Source organism: Gopherus evgoodei, chromosome 10 (genome assembly GCF_007399415.2).
Source record: "Gopherus evgoodei ecotype Sinaloan lineage chromosome 10, rGopEvg1_v1.p, whole genome shotgun sequence".
NCBI lineage: Eukaryota > Metazoa > Chordata > Testudines > Testudinidae > Gopherus > Gopherus evgoodei.
The window spans coordinates 37,681,415-37,697,929 of record NC_044331.1 but is presented as its reverse complement, the minus strand read 5'-3'; the positions used below and the strand labels follow the sequence as shown (position 1 = coordinate 37,697,929).

The following is a 16,515-nucleotide window of genomic DNA, read 5'->3' as shown; positions in this document are numbered from 1 at the left end:
AGGGCTTCCGACTGATACTGGCATGTAAAGCACACAGGGGTAGTACAGATCACAGACAAAGGGAGGAGGACACGTGTTGGGAAGCCGGATGGGAAAGCGCCGAGGTGGCTCAGGATTTGCTATTGGGTAGGGAGACTTTTACCTCTGAGTCTCCAGCCTGAACCCAGCTGGAGCTGGGTAGGTAGCAAGCAGAAGCAATTCATTCCTCCCTGGTAGCTGCGTGAGAAAAGCCCGGGGGCTCTGCGCAGTCCTAATGGACAGGTGTCTGCAGCACAACTCACTGGCATTAATTGGCCCCTTGGTGGGCAGGATGAACAGAGAGGCCAAGGACCAAAAGGACCTGGAAGCCGAGTTCCCCTCCCCTCCCTAGAGATGCTCCCTCTGGGTCACAGGTGGGTGTCAGTTGCCTCTGTTAGCCAAGCCCATTCATGTGGACCAGATTCAGTTTGGAACAAACCTTGCCAAGGTCTGTAACCCTGGCTGCTGCCTTCCCTCTGGTACGCACATCATTGCCTGCCACCCTTCTGAAATGGCCGGGTTAAGGCTGTGGGCCTCTGCCCCACAGACAGGCACTGCAAGGAAGGGTTAGTAAGGAGGCTGCGGCAAGGTGAGGCATGAAGGCTCTCGGCGATTCAGGGGTTCGAGGCATTGAAAAGCTGTGGAAAATTGTTTTCTAAGGGCTCGTCTGATGAGACTTAAGGCCTGCAACCAACAAACGCTCTTCTCACATGTCTTGGCACAGGGCAGGCCCTGCCAGGCTGAGTGTCTTTCTGCATGAGTGCATGTGTGCATGCTGCTAAACCTGAGAGGCCACTTGTTCCTGAACCCAACGGGGGGAACTCAGCTTAGCCCATCAGCCTCTTTCATTTTCTACTTTGCAAACAAATTAGTAGAGCTGCAAGCAATGCTGGAGCTGGGCAGGCAGGTGCTCTGCTCTCTGTGTTTCATGGTCTCTTCTTTCCTTAGCCCTCCCTCCTCTCTCTTTCCTTTTTTATCCCTCCACCTTGGCCTTACTTCCTCCATATTCCTCCATTTTCTTTTTCTTCTCTTCCCAGCCTCAATCCTTTTCTTTCCTGGTCTTCGCCATCTTGTTCCCTTCTCCTGAGCTGTCTGGCTCCCATTTAAAAATTCAGGGCCTGACTCGATTACATTAATGCTGCTCTGGAAATATGAATGGGCCTTGAAGGGGCAGGAGATGGTTTTGAGATAAGGAGGGAGCATGAGAATAGCTGCTACGACTGGCCCCTATGCAGGGGCCTTCCCCAGCTAGTATATAAGTGGCTTAGTGCCTCTGTATCAGTCCAAAATGGGAAGGGAGAAGAGGATGGGGCCGGGGCCAGGGCCAAGAGTAGGGAGGGAGGAGATGGTGACCCACAAGTAAGGATAGCCAGAGCAAGCTTCACTACAGCTCGTCTCTGTGGAGGGTCTGTAGGGAGTTACAGAAGGCAGAGCATGAGATAGAGCCACCCTATGGTTGCTCTTACTTAACCTGAGCTAAGCAGGCCCCCTGAAAACAGAGAGCAGAGATCTCTTACAGCCACTTTTGTGCTGCTCCAAGAGCATGAGTAGCTGAGAATTGGAGTGATGGATTTTAACATGGAATAACAGTTAGAGGGATTTTACTTGTATTATTTGGTTGCCTGGTTTGGAATTTGATTGGAAAATAAGTTGTTGGGTTGTTCCCCCGTGGTAATAATTATTTTATCCTGCTCAGGGCTCTTCTGAAAAGAAAACAAACAACTCCCCCCCAAACCCAATGAATATCCACATGCACATTCATCCGAGTGAGCAGCAATCACCTTCTACCCACTCAGCTGTTCCCTGCTGAGCCCTCTGCTAACAGGGCTCGCTGATAGCAGAAATGCACTGCGCCGCCCCTGAAGCAACAAGGCAGGTGGAGGGGCAGAGAGTGAGGGGATTAATAAATGGATTTTAAAGCAGCGCATCTGGTTGGCGAGGCCTGTGGGGCTGAGGACGAGAAAGAGGAGAAGCAGAATTGTGGATGCGCTTGCAGAATTATGCTTGCGCAACAAGTGTTACTTTAAACATATCAGCATTTCTGAGCTCCCTGGGATAGATAACCAAGGGCTGGGGAAAGAACTGAGGCTTTGGGCAGCTATGAATAAACATATGCGGTGCTTCAGCTGCAATTCTGTGAGGGGATCACTAATCAGTCTTTGTTCTGTTGGTTTATTTATTTAGACCACTTGATGGTGCCCCTTAAGGGTACTAGCCAGGGGAGCGCAAGGGAGTGGAGCCTCCGAATTCCAAGGCAGCTGTGCTGTGGGTGGCACAGGCCGTCGGTTTGGGTGGCAGCTTGGGAATTCAATCAGATCCAAATCCCAGGCATTGGGTCTAAAATTAAGAGCATTTACTTTTACTTGTAAACTGCTGAGCAATTTGGCTTTTGTCTCCTCCTTTGCTGGTCGTTTGGAAATGTCCCCCCTCCTCCAGCCAGGGCTAACGAATGGATGTTTTGGAGGACCGAACTGATACCAGGGCTTTTCCTCCCTCTTGGAACTTATTTCTTCTGTAAGATGTTTCTGCTACCTGAGTGCACTTGAATGAAAGGGGAGTCGCTGTGCTATGAGGGAGGCATCATAGTAAGGAATGGTGTACTCTGGGCATTAGGGAGCCACCAGCAAGAGCAGTCCCAGTCTCTGTCAGCAGGAATCATGGTAGGAAGGAGTATAGCACACTGCTGTGTAGGAACTGCCAATTTTTCAGTCCCACCTGCCCGCAAAAAGAGTCATCTGGGGATAATTGTAGGGGCATTGAGTGAGGAGGTTCTGAGCTGCTCCAGTCCCAATCTCTCCCAGCAGGCGTCATTGTAGAGAATGGTGTAGGAGTGCTGTCTGGGAGCCCCCAGATAAGACCATCCATGCATTCTCATTGTACTCCCCACACACACCTGTGCGGTTCTAGGAAGTGGCCTTTCAGCAGAAAAGGGATTTGAAATTTGGCCATAAATATTTGGTGTGGGTGGAAGATTGAAATGCAGGTCCCTGTTCACAGTCAGTTTCCCCACTTCTTCTAGAGCTGGATTAAATAAGTAAATAAATTCAACTTTTTAGCCCTTTAAAGTCATAGAATTGTAGAAATGAAAAACGTAATAAAGCAGATAAAGAAGTTGTTTCCCAGGTTTGAGTACTTTCCCCAGGCTTCTCCAGATGGAAGACAACCTTGCTTTGCTTTTTAAGTACAGCTTTGCAGGCCGTGTAGCTATCAAGCGCCCCTTTGGTTTATGCTGGATTTTACTTTGTAGGGTTATTATGGTATTTCTGGAGTCATTATGAGATGCATCCGAAAGCATCTCTGTACTCTGGACTGGAATGAGACCATGCAAGTTTCCCTGCCCATTTGCACAGTAAAGCACTAAAAAGGCCTGTTGAGTGAATGATTTGAGCTGTAAAATGTCCCCTGGATCCATATTTTAAAACTTTGCTAAATATCTATGAGTTCATAAAGAAGCTAAGTCAATAATATGCCTGTAAAAAAACTCATTCAGTGTATATGTGCACAATAACTTCTGTCAGCTTGGAGAAATATTCATTTAGCGCTATCACAAATTCCCCATGTGACACTGAACAAGTTACTTCCCTTCTCTGTGCCTCAGTTTCCCCATCTGTAAAATGGAGGTAGCCCCTCTTTGTCTTACAGAAAAGTACCATCTGCATAAGGTATCTTCAAAATCATCCACTCATTTTGGATGCCTCAATTTTGGGATGTCTGATTTTGAGATGCAAGTCAAATGACACAATGTAATGAACCCCCATAACCCCATTTGAAGTCAACAGGAGCTGCAGGCATAGATGCTGGAGCACCCCATGGCTTGGAGTGGTTTCCATCATATACAGGGTTCAATGGTTCTCAGCACAAATTGTCACAGCCCCTTGGAGACTCAGGCCCATTTTGGTTCAACTTGGGACCTCTAATCTGAGATATCCAAGATGATATCCCACTCTTGAAAACGTAGGCCTTATTGATACTGTTGAGTTCAATGGAGCTGCACCAATCACACCAGTTCAGGATCTGGTGCTCTGTCATCTTGCAAGGTTTCACTTATCATCAATGTCTGTGTTTTATTTTTAGATATCGGGGTAGACAGTGCTAAAGAAGAGGAAAGCACTGTTAGAGAGCACCGGAGAGTTTTTTTTTCTTTCTTTCTTCCTTAATAGTAAATGAAAAGACAAAAAAGGCAAAGCAAACCCACACACACACATACAAGCTACCTTATAAAAGCATTTATGGGCTGTGGAAACCCAGGAAATAGAAAATGACATTGGGCTCATTCTCTGCCAATGAGTTTCTTTCTTCTCCCTCTGTGAACTTTAAGTACCCTGTGCGGAGCAGAATGGGTGTCAGTTCCTTATAGTGCTGCAGTGTCCCCCCATCCTGCACACTCAGGCATTACAGCTTCTCCAAGCCTCTGTCAGGGAGTCCTTGACCTTCACCTCATCCTGTCTGCGCTGTACGACTCTGGGCACCAATGGGCTGAGTGGAGAGAGCTGGAACCTTGGACCTGCTATGCTTCATCTAGACTCAGAACATGATTTGAACATCACTTGGGATGTGTGTGCGAACAAAGATACAATCCCATTATGCAGACGAGAGAATGAAGTTGTATGTCTCTCTCATGGGGAAAAAGCTACAATGGTTCTTGCCGTTTTTGTTATGCAAAAATACTAATGTATGTTGTGCAACATTTTGCATTTATTACCCGCCATCCTGGAGACCTTGGAGAGCTTCTCGGCTTCAGTTTTGGTTGCTAATTTTGTGTTATTGCATCTTGGCATTTATTTAAATCCAGGGAGCACTTGGTATTGAGTAAGTGTGAGAGTGGGTTCTGTACATGTTATTGCAAGATGCTTCCTGTTTGGAGAGCTCTAAAGAGACAGCTATCCCTCCCCTCACTCACAGACATGCCTCAGCTAATATAGGACTGATAAAGGGCCAGCACCTCTGGTAAGAAGATTGCTGCCTCTCTACTGAGGTTTAGAAAGCTGTCAGTTCAGTTCAGTCTGCTGGGTCTTGCTAGAACTCCCAAGCTAAGCATGCTCAGAACTGGTCAGTGTTGGGCTAGCCACTAGGAGATCTCCACGTGTAAGCAGTGGAATGGTTCTGCTACTGTGGGGAACTTTCCTGGCTTATACACTACCCCAGTGAAATGGGCTAGCGAAAGGATCTGAGGCGTGTCTGTGAGTGAGGAGAGGGGTAGCTGTCTCTTTAGAGCTCTCCAAACAGGAAGCATCTTGCAATAACACATATAGAACCTAATGTCAGGGCAATTCACAGCCTGTTCCTCACAAATCCCAGGCCTCCTGCCCCATTGTTCCAGTTCAGTTTAGTCTGCTGGGTCTTGCTAGAACTCCCAAGCTAAGCACCCCAATAAAGCTGGGCCCAGGGGTCCTGTGGTCTCAACCTCCAATCTTGTTGTGGTCACTTAGGGCAGGGGCTAGCGTGTCCCCACTCCGGGGTGCTCTCTCTGCACTGGACACTTCCCTGACCCACTGATCATTGCATACAGTTCAAAGCAAATACAATTTATTAAACAGCAATCAATTTAAAAAAATAAGGAAAATTAGAAAAAGTTAAAGGAAAACCTGTCACCTCACTCTTGAGTAAGTGTGAGAGTGGGTTCTGTATGTGTTATTGCAAGATGCGTCCTGTTTGGAGAGCTCTAAAGAGACAGCGTCCCCCCCACTCTCCCCAACTGCTCACTGCACCTGGCTCTGGACTGCTCCAGCCCCAGCTCCTTTAACCTTTTCTAATTTTCCTTATTTTTTTTAATTGATTGCTGTTTAATAAATTGTATTTGCTTTGAACTGTATGCAATGATCAGTGGGGTCAGGGAAGTGCTCCCATTTTCTTTACCCAGAGGCCTGCCTGACCTCAAGGGCTCCCCTTCCACTCTCCTGTCTGGCAGAGTCTTTGTAACCCCAATAAGGCTGGGCCCAGGACTCCTGTGGTCTCAACCCCTAATCTTGTTGTGGTCACTTAGGGCAGGGGCTAACGTGTCCCCGCTCCGGGGTGCTCTTTCTGCACTGGACACTTCCCTGACCCACAGTTCAAAGCAAATACAATTTATTAAACAGCAATCAACTTAAAAAAATAAGGAAAATTAGAAAAGGTTAAAGGAAAACTTGTCACCTCACTCTGCGGCACAGGGACGTCACAAGCAGCCATGGCTGGAATGTCAGGGCAATTCACAGCCTGTTCCTCACAAATCCCAGGCCTTCTGCCCAGGGCCTTGATGTGTGGCAGGGATGCTGTGGGTCAGACACTTGCTCTGGCAGGGGCCACACACCATCAGGTTCTAGGTGGCAGGACCCTTCCCCCCAGTGTCACCACCCCACCCTACCCCACCCCTGTCGGGGTTACGATCCCCCACAAGTCCAACCTGCAGGGCCTCTTGGCTGGGGGAATCTCCCTGTGCTGGGCCTGCTGCCCAGCGTCCCCCTCGCTCTCCCCAGCTGCTCACCGCACCTGGCTCCAGACTGCTCCAGCCCCAGCTCCAGCTCCACTCTGCCTCAGCACTGCTGCTGCTCTGCCTCCAGCTCCCTGGGCTGCTTCTCTGGCCCCTCTGGCTCTGGTTGCTGCACCTCTGCTCCCAGCGCAGGTCTTCTCTGTGGGCTGCTTCTGTGACTCTGCTCCCAGCACAGATCTGCTCCCCCTGAGCTGCTTCTCTGGTTCTCTCTGGCCGGCACAGCTATGCTCCCCAGCTCACCTCGGACCCCTGCTTTCTCCTTAGCTCGGCCCCACTCTTTCTGGCCCAGGCAATTCCAGCTCACAAGGAGGCCAGGACCTCCCTGGTCTGCTGACTCCATAATTAGCCTGCCCACCCTGTCAGTCAGGCTGACCTGGAGCATTGGCCTCTCCCCATTGTTCCTGGGGACTGTCAGTTTCAGGGTCCTGATTTCCCATCGACCCTTCCCCTTTCTTTTGAGTTTTAGTAAGGGGCCAACAGTCCCCTTACATATGCCAGGCATAGGGTGCTGCAGGATTGACAGGGAAGTCTCTCTTTCTGTCCTTTCCTTTCCTTGTCCTTGGATTCAGCACTGATGCAAGGAAGTTAAATCCTAGTGAGGAAAATAGAAAGAAGCATAAACTCCTGCAAATTAAATGTAAAAATATAATTAGGAAGGCCAAAAACTAATTTGAAGAACAGCTAGCCAAAGACTCAAAAAGTAATAGCAAAAAAAAAAAAAATTTAAGTACATCAGAAGCAGGAAGCCTGCTAAACAACCAGTGAGGCCACTGGTCGTTCAAGATGCTAAAGAAGCGCTCAAGGACGATAAGGCCGTTATGGAGAAACTAAATGAATTCTTTGCATTGGTCTTCATGGCTGAGGATGTGAGAGAGATTCCCAAACCTGGACTATTCTTTTTAGGTGGCAAACCTGAGGAACTGTCCCAGACTGAGGTGTCATTAGAGGAGGTTTTGGAACAAATTGATAAACTAAACAGTAATAAGTCACCAGGACTGGATGGTATTTACCCAAAACTTCTGAAGGAACTCAAATATGAAATTGCAGAACTACTAAATGTAGTCTGTAACCTATCATTTAAATCAGCTGGAGGATAGCTAATGTGATGCTAATTTTTAAAAAGGGCTCCAGAGGTGATCCAGACAATTACAGACTGGTAAGTCTGACTTCGATACTGGGGAAACTGGTTGAAACTATAGTAAAGAACAAAATTGTCAGACACACAGATAAACACAATTGTTGGGGAAGAGTCAACATGGTTTTTGTAAAGGGAAATCATGCCTCACCAATCTACTAGAATTCTTTTAAGGGTCAACAAGCATGTGGACAAAGGGGATCCAGTGGATATAGTGTACTTAGATTTTCAGAAAGCTTTTAACAAGGTTCCTCTCCAAAGGCTCTTAAGCAAAGTAAGCTGTCATGGGATAACAGGGAAGGTCCTTTCATGGATTTGTAACTGGTTAAAATATAGGAAACAAAGGGTAGGAATAAATAGTCTGTTTTCAAAATGGAAAGAGTTAAATAGTGGTGTCCCCCAAGGGTCTGTACTGGGCTCAGTCCTATTCAACATATTCATAAATGATCTGGAAAAAGGGGTAAACAGTGAGGTGGCAAAATTTACAGATGATGCAAAATTGCTCAAGATAGTTAAGTGCCCAGCAGACTGTGAAGAGCTACAAAAGAATCTCTTAAAACTGGGTGACTGGGCAACAAAATGGCAGATAAAATTCAATGTTGATAAATGCAAAGTAATGCACGCTGGAAAACATAATCCCAACTATACATATAAAATGATGGGGACTAAATTAGATGTTACAACTCAAGAAAGAGATCTTGGAGACATCGTGGATAGTTCTCTGAAAACATCCACTCAATGTGGAGCAGTCAAAAAAGTGAACAGAATGTTGGGAATCATTAAGAAAAGGATAAATAATAAGGCAGAAAATATCATATTACCGCTGTATAAATCCATGGTACGCCCACATCTTGAGTATTGCATGCAGATGTGGTCGCCTCATCTCTAAAAAGATATCTTCGAATTGGAAAAGATTCAGAAAAGCAGGGGTTTGGAGCAATCACATTTTTTGAATTGCTCCGCTCCGGCTCCGGTCCAAAGCCTACTGCAGAAAAGGGCAACAAAAATGATTGGGGTACGGAATGGCTGCCATATAAGGGAGGTATTAATAAGACTGTGATTTTTCAGCTTGGAAAAGAGACAATTAACAGGGGATATGATTGAGGTCTATAAATTCATGATGGGTGTGGAGAAAGTAAGTAAGGAAGTTTTATTTACTCTTTCTCATAACACAAGAACTAGGGGTCACCAAATGAAATTAATAGGCAACAGGTTTAAAACAAACAAAAGGAAATTTTTTTTACACAACACACAGTCAACTGGTGGAACTCCTTGCCAGAGGATGTTGTGAAGGCCAAGACTATAACAGGGTTCAAAAAAGAACTAGAAAAGTTCATGGAGGAGAGGTCCATCAATGGCTATTAGCCAGGATGGGCAGGGATAGTATCCCTAGCCTCTGTTTGCCAGAAGCTGGGAATGGGTGACAGGGGATGGATCACTTAATAATTACCTGTTCTGTTCATTCCCTCTGGGGCACCTGGCATTGGCTGCAGTCGGAAGACAGGATACTGGGCTAGATGGACTTTTGGTCTGACCCTGTATGGCCATTCTTATGTCAGTCCTGGGAACTGAAGTGCCGTGATACAGCACAGACAGTGACACTGCAGCCTTGCCTTTGAGCTGAGAGGGGAGTTCAGTGTTTAGGCCCATCTACTGTATTCCTTGGTCTCACTCTGCTGAGGCTGGCAGCAGCGATGCGGACACGTGCCTCTAGGAACGGTGCTGACAGCAATGTGTGCTAACAGCCTACACGGTCAGCATCAGATGCTCCTGACATTTGATCTCTACCAACCTGGGCTGGATCTGAGCCCATTTCCCAGTGGTGAGTGGTCTGGCTGGATCTCATCAGTGTTCTGAGCCATACGGTCCCATATTCTACCTCCGTGGGTTTTTCCAAACACCTCCATCTGTCACTGACCAGCTTAAAGGGAAAGACTCCTTCCCAGCCCACCACTGCCATCAATGGCCATGTACAGGCTGAGGACCCTAGCCTGCAAGGTGCAGCACACCCCCAACTCCTACTGGTGCTGGAGAACATATCAACAGAATCTTCCACAGGAGGCTCCCCCCTCAGCTCCTTTGCACTAAGAGCCTTCCCAAGAGTTATCCAGTTGCATCCTGGCACCGGAGAACCACCACCGAATGCTTTTAATCTCTAGTCTCCAAACTCTGCTAAGATCATGAGCCTGCTGCAAAGATGCTTTTTAATGAGCTAGAAGGGCTATGTCCTCCCTGACTGCTCCCATGACACTGAGCAATTAAAATACAAGCTATAACTAGGGTGAAGTGAGGGAAAACAGGAAGGAAACAACATTTTTGTGCACAGTCATTTACTGGACTGGAGCTGCCCATGTCACACAGGCCCATAATCTTTGCTCTTAGTTGGACCCAGACCAAGGAGTTCCAGGGCTGAGTTCGCTGAAGGGTCATTATTACACTGCTCCTGGCTTTGTCAGTGCACTGAGCCTGCTGGCTGCTCACTTTCCAGATTCTTTCTGTCCATCCATCCATCATTCGCTCCTGCTCCTGGCCCCTTGACATTGCTCCTTTGGGACAGAAGGGCAGGAACAGCCCCACAGAACACCCCCAGGGTTAGGCAGCTCCCTGGCTGGCACAGAGTTGAGGGAATGGGGGAATACAGAATATGGGGCATGTTGGGAGTAGAGAAGGGATGAGAGTGGTGATCACCAGGGCTGCTGCACCCTAGCCACTCTCTGTGCCATAGGGGACCATGGAAGTGGGGCATAAGTTAGGGCAGTCATGAAGCTGCCCTGAATTACACCAGCAGCTGGGCAGGCCTGTGGCACAAAGGTGGCTTGAAACAGCTGTGTCCCACCTCTGCCTGCCTTGCATTGCGGTACCAGCACAGGATAACAGGATCAGGCCCAAGGTACATTACACTCCTTAACTGCAAAGCTCTTCTTCTTGGGTTTGGCTTAACAGCAGCCATTAGGCAGCAGAGATGAGGCCTGGGCCCATTTGTGTATCTGGGAGCTTAACGGCCAGGGGCGGCTCCAGGCCCCAGCACGCTAAGCGCGTGCTTGGGGGGGCAAGCCGTGGGGGGCGCTCTGCCGGTGCTGTGAGGGCGGCAGGCAGGCTGCCCTCGGCGGCTTGCCTGCGGAGGGTCTGCTGGTCCCATGGCTTTGGCAGACCTCCTGCAGGCATGCCTGCGGAGGCTCCGCTGGTCCCGCGGCTTCGGAGGATCTCCCGCAGGCACGCCTGCAGGAGGTCCGCCGAAGCTGTGGACCAGCAGACCATCTGCAGGCAAGCCACAGAAGGCAGCCTGCCTGCCGTACTTGGGGCGGCAAAATTCCTAGAGTAGCCCCTGTTAACGGCTCTGCTTCAGGCTGAATGGGAAACTGCACAGAGGAATCCACAGGGGAGAGGTGATGCTGTGCCTTGCAGGTTCTAGGTGTGCTGCCCCTGGGAGGGGGCAGGCAGGCTGTGCAAGATGGCATCCTGGTCAGAGTGAAAGAAGGGGCTCTGGACTGGACTGGCTATGCAGCTCCCCCACTACCTTCGTTTCTCCTCCCTTTCATCCTCCACTGCCTCCCTGTCTCATACTTTCCTTTGGATTCCCTTCTCTTGGCAACTTCTCCCATCACCACTTTTTCCTTCCTTCCTCTCATATTCCCCTATCCCCCATTCTCACCTCCCTTCTTTAGGACTCTTCCACTCCCCAGTTTTGCACCTTCCTTCCTGCATCTTTCTTTCCAGCACTCTCTCATTCCTCCTTTCTTACCACCTCTCTCCCTTTCATTTTCTCTAGCTTGCCTTTCAAAAGGGAAAAACCCAGACAGGAACTGAACCAGCCCAGTTTAGCACCGCTGGGGTTGAAAGTTTATCATCTGTGACTGAAGTATCTGCACTGAGGCCTTGATGTGCCATTTTGAATTCGAGTTTGCATGCTCCCTGCGACTCATGGAGGTTCACACAAGCTGTGTTTCAATTTATATCTCTGTCTCTATATATTTTTAAGGCCGCAGCTAATGTTGATTTAGTAACTCAAGTGCTGGAATTTCATCATGCCAGGGAGAATGCATTAAAGAAGACACTGTAGTTATTTAACTCCAAATGTAGGTCCTGGTCTATGGGATTTATTTGTGCTTTAAGAACTGATCTGGGAGAAGATACATACTGAAGGACATTTGCACTGGGGTGATGGTCAGGGTTGAGAAGATGCACTGAGGTTATGAGTAGGCTTTTCCCAAGTCCCCTGAGAGTACCCACTCTGCTTCCCAAACCCTTTCCTTGGTGGCCCCATCAGTTTCATTCGGTGCTTTACAAACCTCACACAGAGAAATGTGGTCTGGGCATAGCCTTGGAGACTCCTAGAGTTGTGTGTGTACTAGAGCACAGCTTGGAAAGCATTCATATCAGTGCCAGGTGAACCCCAAAGGGTTGGATGTTTCAGTCATTTATTAGGGAAACCCCCAAAGTAAGATGCTTAGCCCAACTTCTCGGGGCTGCAGACCTGAGCTAGGAGTCTTGCACCAACAAACTTCCTTGGGAGACCTCAGGTGACTGCTAACTCTGGTCAGGCTTCACATGGACTTTTCTCAGGAGCGTTAGCCTTCCTGGGGCTGGATTGGAAGAAGGAAGTGCAGGAGAAAATGAATAGAAGCATCACAGATAGGTTGGGCCCATCTGCCCTTAAAGGGGTGAGTGGTGGCAGGAGATAGAGCAGGGAGACAGACTTTCAAAGAGGAGGAGCCTGGTCCAGCCAGAGACGGGGAAGAAGACTCGTAGTTCTGTTTAGTTTGGGTTACTAGGGGAGAGACATCTTTGAGTTCTGTTCTTGAAAGGCTTTGTTGTCAGCCTGCCTGAGCTGGCAGAGGGTAAGGCAAAGAGACTAGGCAAAGAGTTTATTGAGGAGCCCTGAGAAGGGGAAACTGAAGTAGTGTTGCTGTGGAGCCACCCCATGCCAGGAGGGAGCACTTTGGAGATGGCTGCCCTGTTACATGTTCCTAAAGATTATTTCTTGTTGTATCTGAACATTTACACCAAATGCATCCAGACTGGTTTGGTTAGGGTTGAATTTGGGACAGAATTTCAGGTTGGGTCATACTGGGTCCAAAGCAGTTTGCTCAGCTCTATCTCTAAAGCACATAGGAGAGTGGAGCCCAGAGTGCAGCATAACACCCTCCCTGAACTGGAGCTTCCTGGATTCTTGACTCAGAACCAGAACTTTATGCACCCCTCTTAAACTCTGTGTGCTATGACTGCAGCAAAGTATCCAGCTTTGTGCCTGGGGATCTCCAGTGGTTCTAGCTCATGGGGCTTTCATACTAGCCTTTTACCTGGTGTTGTCACCTGGATTCATGCCCCACCCCAAAACTTAGGGCTCAAATAAACTCAAAATATCAAAGCCACACTCAGTGGAAGCCCCTGAGTTTAACTTGGTTTAGGTGCAAACTCAAAAATTGGCCCTTGTTCTCCGGGATGGCTTGAGGGGCATGGGGAGCACTGGATGAGCTGAGCTGCCTTGTATCTGTAATGATGCTTGTAGGCAGGCAAGTTTCATGTGGTTTAGGACTTTGCAAAGCTCCCTAGCACTGTTTGCAAGAGAGGAGGACTCCCCTTATGCCATGACTGTCTGAGCAGGGAGGATACCCTCATTGCTCTAGTGTTTTCTATGCGAAAGGAGGCCCCAGTGTTGTTTCCAAAAGGATTCACACATGCTCAAGGTCCCTACAGGAAGGACAGTTCTTAGTGTTTAAATACAGTGAAACCTGGGCAAGAAATTGCCCTTATTGCACAATTGCCTATTTTAAGAGATCAAAAGTATGCTGGGCCAAACCTGCCTGAGGTGTAACTCCACAGTGGAGGTGACTTTGCCCCACTGAGTACTGTTCTGCTCCACCTGGATTAGGAAATTACTTCCATTGAGTAACTGCTTCTGGTGGGTCATTGGAGTGGTCCCTTAAGACAGCCTCAGCTGTAATATATTTGCCATTTTATTTCTCATTCAGTTCCCTGATCCTGTGTCTTTCTGTGTCCCTGTTTTTCTTCCCATACAGCCCTATTTCTAGATTTCAAATATCAGCCTGGGTGAGGCTTATGCTCAGCTCAACTCATGTTTGGTGAGGGGAGGGGAAAGTTATTTGAAACCTTTTTAACTTTCCTGGTGCTTAACCTCGCAGTCTAATTTCCCTTTAACAGCAGAAGCAAAGTGTCTTTTTCTACTGTTAAATGCAAGGCAAGCTCTGATTGTGATATCATTTCCTTCTCAGTGCATGACTGGAAAGCAAAGGAGAGGACGACACCCATTGAGCTTCTGGCAGCCAATTGGCCTGCATCCTGACACCATCTGACTTGGGTAAGTGGAGGGGTTGCCCCCTGACACGTGGGTTTGATGCTATTGTGTTGCAGAATGTATAAAGCTCAATGATCTGTTGCTAGACACAAACATGGGATTGTCTGTGTTGCTGTAAACTGGGCAGAAATTCTTTCCTGCTATAGTCTGCCATCAGTCCCCAGTTACTTGCGTGTTGAGGAAATGTAGAGTTTTTCAGGAGGAATGTGAAAAATTCCATCCTTTTGGCTGAGGGTGGGAAGCTGCTCCTCATATCTTTCACCATAAGCGGGGGTTCCTGGGAAGATGCCATCAGGTTTAGTTGGGATGGATCTCCAATGTGTCTGATATTTGAACAACTTGAAAAATACAATCATTACGATCTGGTTATATTGCATATTGGGGGAAACTTTCTAATGATAAGAATAGTTAAGCACTGGAGCAGGTTTCCAAGGGAGGTTGTGGAATCCCCATTCCTGGAGATTTTTAACAACAGGTTAGACAAACACCTGTCAGGAATGATCTATGTGTGCTTAATCCTGCCTCAGAGAGCTGGACTAGATGACCTCTTGAGGTTTTTTCCAGCCTTACATTTTTATGATTCTGTCCTATCACCTGTAGGTTATTCCTCCATCATTAAACAAGATTAGTTCTCTATAAGGTATATATTATGCTGGTCACAGAAACGGCTGCCTGCTGACTGAGTTAAGTGTAGATCCCACTCCACTGTCATGCAGGGGATGTTGGCCAGACAAGCTCTTAATTCTGTTTTAGGGCAAGCAACAGTGCCCTCAAATGACTGTGCTTTGTGAGATATCTCTATTACAGTCACACAACGTCGTGACGACTCAGCCTGCTTCCCGGCCCTCTCTCTAGGACAGTCAAAAGAGACAGGAGCAGGTTTTGGCTTGTACTATACATACAAAATCCTAGACTAAAATCTGTGAACTGTCAGTTTGATATAGGCAATGCGTGAGACAGCAAACATCAGAGCTGACTGGGTTTAGGCAATTTCCCAGCACGACAGTCCTCTGGAGAGAACAAAGAGATCTTTCAATGCAGAATGGAATTTAGTTTCCTGATGAAAAAAAAAATCAGGATGATTCAGGCATCTCTTTGCATAGAGCTGGGGGAAAAAAAAATTCAGGTTGGATCTGCACTAATCTGGTGTGAGCTGATGGGAAGCATTCTGATCTGCTTTTGAAGGCAGAGCTGTATCTATACCGTGGGTTAGCCAGTGAGGAACCATCTAAGGGGTGCTTCGGAAGAGGAACCTTGTTGCTAACCTGGTGCTGGCTGGCAGGCAGTGTCCTTCCTCTGGATCTGTTTTAGAAAGGAGGGAACACGAACAATGAACTGGCGCTGGCTGGCAGGTTTGTCACACTTTTTTGGGTTTTTCCCCTCTTCTTCCCCCACATTCTTTGCTCAGAGCAAAGGGCAGGCTTCATTCATCCACCCACTGCAGGCAAAATGGGAACACATCCGAGGACTCCTCGTGTCCCACCACACTCTCATGTGGATGGCTCCACGCTGTCTTTGAGGTTTCCTTCATCGTCCTCTATTCTATACCATTGTAGCATCTAGAGTCCAGGTGCTGTATAAGCACATAGAAAGGGACAGTCCCTGCCAAGAAAGAGTCTAAAGAGAGGAGACAAAGGGAATATTATCAACCATATTCTACAGAAGACAAAAATGAAAGACAAGTGTTTGGGGTTTTCAGTGAGAGCTAGGGAAGCTAACATCTTGGCAGACCCCAGTCATATAGTTTAAGTGATTTACCCAAGGTTTGTGGTAGAGTCAGAAATTGAACTCAAATGCTCACATCTCAGTCGAGAGCCTTGCCCACAAGGCCATCCTTCCTCCCTATTGCTGTGTGCTCTGATTCCTCTCTAAATGGACTAAGATGTGACATGTGGTTTGGACTGCCCTAAAGCAGGGGCCCAACTCCTTGTGCATGTGGGGGGTGAGCTGGCAGATATATATCTGTGTGTGGCTCCTTCAGAGCACTGGGTCGGGAAGCCTAGGGGGGTGGGGGAGGGAGATGGTTACCTGCCTGGACAGGGAAAACGAAAGCCCCTTGGGCATGTTACTGACCATCTTCGTGGCACAGGGCAGGGACTGACCAATGTGGTCTTGCTCAGTTTCTGGTCCCTCGGGTGCTCTTTTCTACATTAAATCTGTCCTGTGGCTGGGAGCTGCAAACTATCAACATGCTGGGACGAAGAGAAATGATCAACCGTCACCCTCACACTTCATCATTATGATAACGTTAACAGAAGGCTGATTACTGGGATCATTTGTCAGCAGGCACATGTGTCTACCAATCCCAGATCGCAACAAGATGTGCCACTGCCTTGGCGTCATGCCCATTGTTTAAGGGGAACTCCACATTGGGAGAGGTTGGGGGAGAGGATGAATATCCATCCAGCAGTACAGAATGAGAAAAACATGCATATGAACCAGCATTTAGAGGACTTGGGTTGGAATATGGCAGTCGTCATATTTTATCATACTGGTGACTTAGGATTTGGAGCACTAACAGAGCCCTGCTCTAGTAGAGCCCTTTGGCTGCTCAAGGTTGCAATCTGCTGTAATGAG

The 16,515-nt window shown here is 47.8% G+C and overlaps 1 protein-coding gene across 5 annotated transcripts in view; it reads left to right on the top strand.

Moving 5' to 3' along the window:
- Positions 1–16,515, top strand: part of LINGO1 (leucine rich repeat and Ig domain containing 1) — a 494,269-nt gene that overhangs the window by 318,731 nt on the left and 159,023 nt on the right. For all 5 annotated transcript variants that reach the window (XM_030578570.1, XM_030578573.1, XM_030578574.1 and 2 more), the window contains one exon: positions 13,856–13,941. The gene's annotated coding sequence lies outside the window, so the exon portion shown is untranslated. The remainder of the gene's footprint in view (positions 1–13,855; positions 13,942–16,515) is intronic.